Raw genomic sequence first — 9,993 nt, 5'->3', positions numbered from 1 at the left:
CAGTTGACCAGGTTGGGATTCCTGTTCACCTTCATGACCATGAGTTCACTGACTTTTAGTTCCATCTTCCTCAGTCCTTGAAGCTGTATTTCCTTGATGGCCACCTAAAATGACATTGAAAATCAGTAACTCGAGAAGTTGGTGGCATGAGACCACAAGGCACGTGGAGTGAGTGATTTTGCAATGATACAGCTGAGCTGTGCCAAACTGCCTTGTGATTAGGCACTGCAGTAGTTAGGAACTGACATTCCAACAGCCTATTTCTCTGCTCCCTTGGGAGTCAGTTACAGGACACGTGGGGCCACTGACGTTTTGCCTTGACCACTTGGTAACAGCGGTGTCTCAGTTATCACCCACAAACCTCTGACCACACTCTCTGCTGCTTTGTTTGGGACTCAGAAGAAGTAATCCATGCCTTAATACTCTGTGGATATATCTTGTGATATGGGCAGGGCTTAGGGCTTTCAGGGACGCCTTGCAGATCTCTCCCTATGTGCAGTTCTCAAGTGCAGCACTACAGGTGGATAAGGAACTACCAGTAACTTTCAGATGGATTTGCTGGCAGCCAGAAATGAGAATTCAGGTCTCTGAAGCTGTAGCCCCAAAGAGCAGTGAGGTGCTTGAAGGCACCACCTTTGTTTTAGCAATGGAGAGCGAGTGAGCGCGTCCTTCTCTGAAAGGAACCGCTGCCCTCTGTGCCTTCCTTCCGGCAGCTGAGGAGGACAAAGTCCCAAATGTGTTCTGTGGGCTGGCACCAGTCTGTGCTTCTTGTGCATTTTCAGCACAGCTCTGCCCAAAGCTCCAGCCACAGCTCACACCAGAGGGGAAAGCCCTCGAGTGCAGCAGAGTCTGCAGGGGCTGTTGACATTTACCTCTGCTCCTGTGGCAGTGTTGAGTGCTCTATAAACATCTCCAAAACTCCTAGAAACAAAACAGAAACAGAGAAAGGAGAAGCCATTTAGATCTTACAGTGAAAGCCAGCCCACACAGGAGGTCTGTGCTGCCAATGCTGCAGACCTGCAGGACACTGGAAGCATGGAGATGTCTTTGACAATGCCTTCTGAGCACACTTAGAAATTCTGATCAGCACTGACAATCTAAGCCCCGTGCTTGAACACATTTGCAGCTTGTCTGACTTTACATTTGATACCTATTCCACCAGCAAAACACCTGATGCATAATTTTGTACAATTAACATTGCTTGGACTCACCCACTGCCAATATTTTCCAGTTCAATGTATTTTAGAATAGGACTTTCCATCTTCACCATTCTCCCTGAGGGAAACAAAATGCAAGATGTTCACTTTAAAGCATAGATCCCACCTTCTAGGAGATACAAAAGGCAGCCCCACTGTCAGGGGCTCTGAGCCCTCCCTTGGTGGACAACTGGCTTACAACAAGAGGAACAGCAACTGGAACAACAAGAAAAAAACAGCAGGCCCACAGCACAAGTGGCTGGCACAGAGATTGATTTCCAGCATCCTTTGAAATGAGAGACCTCTTGACAGCAGGCACACAGGGAAGCATAGGGAGATACATTCAGAGGAGACTGAGACCAGAAGAGAATACCTACCAAGGCAAGTAAGTTTGTCATCTAGAAACATTAAGGAGAGCTGGAACTAACAGTGCCTTTGTTTTCTTGGGAATAAACACTGTGCGATTTAGAAAAGGTTTCCTACTTGCTAAGATTAAATGCACCTGGACATCTACAATCAATTCCTCTGAACAGATGTGATGTTCAGAACAGGAGGAATATTGCCAAGTGTTCCCATCTTTTCCACCTTGCAGCAGTTTACCAGAAGAATGCCTCTGTGTTTGTAAACCAGAGCAGCTCATGCTAGAACAAATCCCCACGGGGCTTTCAGCATCAGGACCCTCACCCTTTATGAGCAGGCTGAGCTCAAAGATGCCCTTGCCCGTGCCCCGCACAAAGAACCGCGCCACTTCTCCTCACCCTGACAGCGCGGCTCAGTCGCTCCCATTGCACTCGCCCTCTCAGCACCGCACACGTCCCCATCTTCCCAACTCGGCACGGCGGGCACGGGCACAGAGGACAGCAGTGCTCCTCAGGCACCCCTGTGACACAGAGAGCTGCCCAGAGGAGACGCTGACCCTCTTGTGAGCCCAGGCCGTGCGAGGCAGAAGCCAGCCCAGAGAAGGGGCTGTGGCCTCAGGCAGCTCCGCGCTGCAGCCACCGGGCAGCAGCGGGACCCTCCCAGCTAAGGAAGGCTCCAGCCTCTGCATTCCCACCAGCCCTCAGGGGCAGGGCAGCGACCACAACAAGGCTGGCAAAGCCCAAGCATGAGCACTGACAGACACTGATGGGAAGAAGCCAGAGTGAGCCTGAGCCCCGGACAAGCTGTTGCCCCCATTCAGGACACAACAGGATGGGCTTTGAGATCAGCCACACTGAGGTGCAGGTCAGTGCCCTTTTTGTCCCAACAGGTGATGGTAGACACAGAATCCACTGGGCTCTCTTCTCAACCCTACCAGATCTTATCTGAGAGAACAGCACTGGCAGCTGTTAAGGGCAAGAAGCAGATCCATTGGGTTGTGCTGCAGAATCACAATGTGATGTGTTCAATGATGTGTTCTCCTAGAGACTGATCTCAGCAGGGCTTCTGCCAGTGGCTAGGACTCAAGCAGTCACAGCCTTCAGCTGATCCAGGAACAATCCCTGCTTCTGCCTTCAGCAGAGAGGGAAGCCCAGGCAAATTCCAGCCAATCTAAGCTGCCCTCAGAGGCAGCAGGAACACCCAGAGATCTCTCTTGCTGCCTCGGAGCAATGCCAGCACTTCTGTGACAGTAAACTGAGGAGAACCCTTTGGTTCAGCTATGCTGACACGTGCACACAACACACTGTCCCTCAGATAAGAAAGATACCAGACGCACTCTGCTGCTCCAGGGAGTCACCCGCCATCTCCTGTTGCTGAGCAGCAGCTGGGTCAGCACGGGAGGTGAACCAAGGGCTCAGGCTCCACTTCTTCAGCTGGAGAGCAAAGGCTCCTTGGGACGGCGCTGCTGCTTCTGCAGCAGCTTCAGTATCAGAGTCGGTGTAGATCTGAGACAAGAAATGAGTTGATGTCAGGAAGGTGTGGCAGAGATTGCCCTGAAATACAAGAGAGATTGCCATTTGAAATGCAAGCCCTTAGGAAGCTGCTGTCAGCCACATGCAGAGCTCTTCAATTGGATTGCTTTGGATGTCCACTTGTGAAACCAAAGGCTGGTTTTACTTGAGTTCATAGCCAGTTTCTTGTTCTAAAGGATGACCTCAGCAACGACCGCTCCACTTCTCTCAAAGACTCCTTTCCCCCTCCTAGGTCTGCAGATACATTTGCAGCTTCTCATTCTAATGTTCTACCTCCTGCCATGAAATTCTTTTTCTGCACCTTCCTCGGGATGTGCTTATCCTGCAGCATCTCTGGATGGTTCAGTTCCTGGGCCTCATGCCAGCCTCGGGGCTCTTGGTTGCCTGTCATTTGCTGGAACTCTCTGCAAGCTGCCAGGTAGGATGACACTTCCACCTCAAGTCAAACAGAACAAAGCAGTCAGAGACTACAGCTTGTCCCCGTCAGCCAGGAGTCATTGACTGGGAAGAAAGTAAAGGAAAGGACAGGAGCAGATTCACAAGGGATACAGACAGCTTGTAGCTCATATTCCAATTCTATGTGAGTGACCATGTTCACCTGCAAAAACACCTCAAGAAACAAGGTCACCTGGAAGAAGCCAGCAGGAGTTCATTCGGATGACTGCTGGCTAAATGGCCAGAGGAGAAATGCCACTGTCTAGAGCATCAGCTGAGATCCAGCAGAGCAGGAAGTGTCCTTGAGAGCAGCTCTGACAGAGGCCTCATCAGGATGGCACTCAGAGGCATCACCCACCCCCCTGCTGCTCTGCACTGGAAAGGCAGGGCAGGCAGAAACCACCCCTTGGGTGACTGCAGTGCCTATTGCTATTTCACTCACTTGCTTTTCTGGAGCCTTTTGCTCCTGAAGGAGGCAATTAATTTTCTCTTTGATGATTTTAATTTTTTTGTCTAGCCTCTTCTTCCTTGCCTTGGTCCTAGCCTCAATTTCCTGCAGCTCTGTCTGCATCTGTTCATCAATTTTCTGTAAAGAACAACGGAAAGTACTCACTTTCATGAGTGGAGTGGCTGACATTCCTTCATTCACCAGTTTTTGTTGATTGCCCCTCTACACAGGGAGATTCTTCTCCTCTTGGATGTCTTCATTCCTCCTCTTCGCTGCCATGATGGCACTCTGAGCTTCAGGCAGCTCTGCTTGTGGCTCTGCCTTGTTCTGTACACACAAAAGCAGAGCAAGTGACTGAGAGCTGCCATCAAGCTCAGCTTTTCCCTCTTGCAGCCTCAAAATCACATTTATTCAGTCCCTTCTTTCTGCTTCCCTACCCAGCTCTGCTTCCACTGTAACAATCCTGTCCTGGTGCTGATCTCTGCAGATTCCAAGGCTCTGTCCTTCCAGTGCCTGTGGGACTCCTGGCCTCCTCAGTCCCAGGAGCTCTGGTTTATGCCCCTCTTCTTGCCCTTCCCTCTGTGCCCTGGCCAGTCAGGCTTACCTGGCCATTCTCCTGTGGCTCTTCCACCTGCTGCCTGAGCTGCTCTTCCTGCCCTCGGGCAGGGAACAGCTCTCCCCGAGTCTGGCATGGCATCTCAGATGAGGCAGTGTGCTCCTGCTCTCTCTCTAGAAGCACCTGCACAGAAAGCAAGAGAAGATGGGTTTCAACTTCCCACATGCCCTTTGTGAGCCAAGACTCAAAGGCTGCTGGGCTCACACGTTCCCAAAGCACTGTGCTGCTGCTCTCCTGGGTCGTTCTCTGCCCGAGGCGAGGCACAGATTTCAAAGTGACCCTGGCCCAACAGTCAGGGGCCATCTGGGACTGAAGCTCCAACAGCCTCTCAGGCAGCTAACAGGGAAGGGGTGGCATTTCTCAAGGGTCTGGTGAGAGCCTCCCTCTGCTTCTGCCATGTCCTGTTTGTCTTTCAGTAGTGACTGACACCCCGCCCTGTCCGACAGCTCCAGCCTGGCTCTGCAGGGGCTTCCTGGGTGAGCTCGGCCCTTGTGAGAGACACTTCTGGAGTTCACATTCTCTTCAGGCCTGAACCAGCATTCCCTCTTCCTGACATCCACACTCTTGTTAGAAAACCATGTCATTTATGAGATAAGGATGCATGCAAAGATCTCTGATGGAAGTTAGAGAACCTCTATGGCCACCTCAGTATATGGAGGAGGACCAAGGTGTTTCTTCTTCCTCTTTTGTCAACTGAGAATTCCGACCAGCAGTAACAGAGTTTCTCCTAAGGCTCCATTAACGAATGCACTTACACAGCCCTGGGGATGCCAGTGAAGGAAACCATGTGTCATGTATGGCATGTATGAGCAAAGTCACCAGACCCCAGCTACAGCATGGGATAGTTCCACTCCCTCAGGACATGCACAAATTTAAAGGATAAAAAGAAGGCTTCAGGGCACAAGAGGCTGGAGGAGGAAAACAGGAGGGGCAGAAACAACCATCTCTGGAGGGGGAAACATCTCTGCCTGCTCAGGATCAGTCAATGGAACTTGTCTCTACTCCTCTCCTGAAGGGATGCCTTTCAGTGAGCTTTGCATTTTCCACTGCTTTGGAGCAGAGCCAGGAAGATTCAAATAGATATACAGATCTCACTTTTATAATCTCTCTTTACTGTGCTGTGGTCATTACATTCTTTGAACACAGAGAGATATAATTCTCTCTCCTAGGTCTTTTTTAAGGGAAGGTAGTGAGAAACTTAGAGAAGAAGAGAAAACAATTATTATTTCTACTGGCTGTTCTTTTTGTTTAGTACATGTAGAATGTGTTATAGTGATTGTTTACTGAAAGTGATTTGTTAATTGGATTTTAGTGATAGTTGTTTAGCTTGATTAGCTAATAAGATAAAAGCTGTGTCATGACTTTCTGAAGACAGTCACGAGTTTTTCTTTAGTAGCTTTTTAGTATAGTATCTCTTTAGTACAGTTTTAATATAGTACTAAGTGTAATATAGCATAGCCTAAGAAAGCATTTGTTTAACCTTCTAAATCATAGAGTCAAAGCACATTATTCGCCACGGGGGGGTCACCCTGAATCAATACTGTGCTTTCTGTCACTACACACATGAGCACTCGGTAGCAGTGCCCCGATCAGCAGCCATCCTGAACTTGCTCTCCTGTTGCTTCAGTAACCCACACTCTTGGGGAATCTGGAGCGTGTGGGTCCCTATGGAATGCAACCAGACCCAGAGCATTGCACTGGGAACTGCACTCTTTCTGCAACTGTGCTCGGGCAAGTTCTTCTCTTGGACTTGTGGTAAAGAGGTATGATTCGTGCTGATAAAAATTGAAACAATAATTAATATTGATACAGTAATTCATATTTGAGAATAATAAAATAGTTAATAGTTAAAAGTTGTAATGCCAAAGAAGAGAGGGAAAGGAGGGGCTCCACCCACCCCCCTTCCCAGCAGATGTTTTCAAGGACCACAGGAAAGAAGCTGAAGATACAGTTGCTAAAAATGACCAAGAACCTGGTTCGGTCCCAGAAAATGCTAATTATAAGGGATTTATTGCCTTGATATGTAGATGCAGTGATACATTAGTCTTGGCTTACATTGTACTGGCTTGGTGTGCATGTGTAACCCAAAGGTGAATTAAAGGACAACGAAGAAGACTACAGGGCCTTCATCAATGACGACCCCCAAACCGAGTGGTGGCGCATGCGTGGTAAAGGTGGTAATGAAGGTGGAGACAGAAAAGTGGCGAACCGAAAATAGGAGTAGATGGCATTCACATATGGCATATAAGGGGTGACTTTTACTTGGCAAGCTTGTATGTGAAGTGGCAAGGGTCATTGAACCCTGCACTTCGTACCCCGCGGTATTTTTTTGCTTATGCGCTATTATTTGAACCAAATTATCCCTTATTTATATATTTTCTAAACTATTCAATTAAAATTGTTGCTACCTTAAATATTGTTTGGGTTTTTTTTGATGGGATAATTGGGCAAACATAACAGACTTGACCACACTGATGAGTGCTGAAGTGTCTGGAGTCAGAAATGCAGTCCAGCCCCTCCAGCTCCTCTAATCTCTGAGCAACAGCTGGAATGCCAGGGCATTGATTTCCTGCTGAATTCCCAAACACAACACACACTGATTCCCTGGGCTGCCAAAAGACCCAGGAGCCATTAACCTGAAAGTGATGTGTTTCCATGTGTTTTCCTGCTGGAAAAGGGCAGGAAAGACTTAGAAAAAGCTCCCTGGAGAAGGAGAAATTACACAAGGCTTCTCCTTCTAGCAAACAAACAAATAAGCAAACAAAATATGAAAGTGTTACCCACTCCAGTGTCTAAAGCACTTGGATGCAGTGAAGGGATGTTTGGCAGGGAAACAGCCCCTGTGCTGAGCATTGGCTCTATGGATCTAAGACAGGGATCTATGTAAGTCTGCCTGAAGGTCCCTCATGAGCCCCCATTGTCCAGGCTAAAGCTCCCTCAGCACCTCCTCCCTGCCCTTGTGCTGCACCCCCTTGCCCAGCTCCCTTGTCCTTCTGTGCACACGCTGCAGCCCCTCCATGACTTTCTGCTTCCCAGGTCCCACAGCTGCACACAGCACTCCAGCTGTGACTGCAGCGCTGCCCAGCACAGGCCACGCTCACTGCTCTGCTCCTGCTGCCCCACTGCTGCTGGCACAACCACCGTGCCCTTGGCCTTCTTGGCCCCCTGGCCCCACGCTGCCTCATCTTCAGCTGCTCAAGGCCGCCAGCCCTGCGTCCTTTGGGCCCACGCAGCTCCCCAGCCACAAAGGTGCCCATTTCCCTTCAGATACTGCAGGCACCATTGCAAGATGGCCTTCCTGTTCTATAACCACATCTTCTAAGTAGATATCATAAAGTTTGATAGGAATAGAATTCTAAGGGACTCTGACTAAATTTAAATGGTCTAATTCAACTGTACAGCAAATTGCTCCTATGTAAATATTCCACCCTATCTGCCGTCAGCAAGCAAGTTTCTCTCTGCAACACTAGGTTTGTAGTTCTTCAAAGCTCTAATAGAGAAATTTAAAATTTCAGACTTTGTTATTTTTCTTCAGGCATGAAAATGGATTTTATTTCAGCCTTCCTAGCTGGCTCTCTACACTCTATTGCTACTGGCCAAGCTCTCAGCTTTCTCCACAATTCTTAAACACCAGGAACATGAAATGTTCCTTTCTCACTCACCTCAGGATCTTCAGCACTGCTGAATACACGCTTCAGGTGACCTGTAGTGAGAAGGGAAAATTAACCAGATGCTGTCAAAAAACTACTTGGGCTGCTGAATCCCACAGAACAAGTCAACTCAAACAGAGATGATTTCCCGTTGCACAACATCCCTCCAGCAGACACATTTCATTCACACATCCAGCAAAGGATCAGAGAGATTCTTGCTTGTGCCTACACTTTAGCCTGTTTTGCCAGTAAATGAATACAAATATGAGCAAGAAAATGCAAATTGTTCTTTAACACTCAATGCTCCTGTTCTACCAAACACATAAAACAGCTTCTAAAATCCTCTCCTTCAGGTACTCTTTTTTTTTCCGGTCAGTTACACACACTAATTCTCATTAACTTGCAGGAAACAGTTGCCCAGAAAAGCTTCCCAAAATTCTCTTGAGCTGTGGCAGTTCTATTGTGGAAGAGCACAGCAGCACCTCTAGGGTTCAGGAGCAGACACTCACTGCTTTAGAGTTTGAACTTCCTTTCAAAGGGAATAACTATTTTAGCACTCAGGAAAAGGTTAAGTTAGACAGTCAAATCCTTTCATGACAAAAGTTAAAAAGAAATAAGCTTTCTCTGAATTCTGGGAACAACTGCAGAGATTTTTAAAGGCATTCCAAGAAGCTCTGCCAGTCTGCATTTTGGAAGTTGTCCTGCTTGTCCCAGCAAACTGAGGAAATGACAGACTCTGCTGCCACAGACTCTCCTGTGGAGGGATCGGAAGCCCTGCAGGTTCCCCTGCAAATGCTGTCCCTGTGGCTACAGACACCCCCTTTTTAGCTGAACATCATGACAGGAGCTTTACCAAACCAGTGGCATCCTAATGCTCTTTCTGTTTCAAAATAAGAAACTCAACCACCAAGAAAGAGCAGGAAGACATAGAAAAGCCAGGTTAGGATACACCCTAACCTAAGTAGAATGGAAAACTCTACTTACGTGCAAAGTGTGTAACGTAATAAGAGGAAAAAGAAATGCCATAAGCAGCAAAAGCTGCCCTGGCCAGATGGTGAAACATTGCTATTTTTGAAAGTTAGGTAAATAGATGAAACAAGGCTCTTGTCAGTGGGCAGCTACCCACTGACAAAGGCACCAACCAGGAAAGTTCTCCTGATCTGAGCAAGCACTAGGGCTGCTCTGACACTCAGGACTTCCATGCAACCTTCTGATGTCACTATGACAAGGTGGCAACCATGCCCTGACATCACAAAGGAAATGCTCCATGTTGGTCTGTGAATTTATGCAAAGCAATAACCAACCTTCCCTACAGCAAACACAAAAGAGCCTGGGAAGTTCTCTGTCACAAAGCAGCACAAATTCCCTTCATGGGCCAAACCCTGTTGTTCAGGGATCCAAGAGGAACTCCAAGGGTGCCCCAAGCACCTACAGCCTGTACCCCAGCTGAGCACTCAGATGGGACACAAGCAAAGGGAACCAGACCAAGACAATGGCCCACAGCATTGCACATGTGAGAAATGACTCTCACTTTTAAAATTTTAAAGGTTTAGAAAACCTTAACAAAGGACTGGATAAGGAAAACTTGCAGCATTAGGAGTCTCTGTGACTAGCAGCCATGTGCTCATCTACAAAAAGGATGCTCTGCCTTTTATACCCTTAGCCTCTCTAAAAGTTTTGTCAGTCAACTCTCTCTCTGCTGTCCATTGGTGCAGATTATTTTCTTGCATCTTGACTGGAGGTCAGGGGTTGTTAC

This window comes from Zonotrichia albicollis, chromosome 23 (assembly GCF_047830755.1).
Source record: "Zonotrichia albicollis isolate bZonAlb1 chromosome 23, bZonAlb1.hap1, whole genome shotgun sequence".
Lineage (NCBI taxonomy): Eukaryota > Metazoa > Chordata > Aves > Passeriformes > Passerellidae > Zonotrichia > Zonotrichia albicollis.
Note: the sequence above shows the minus strand (reverse complement) of the source record.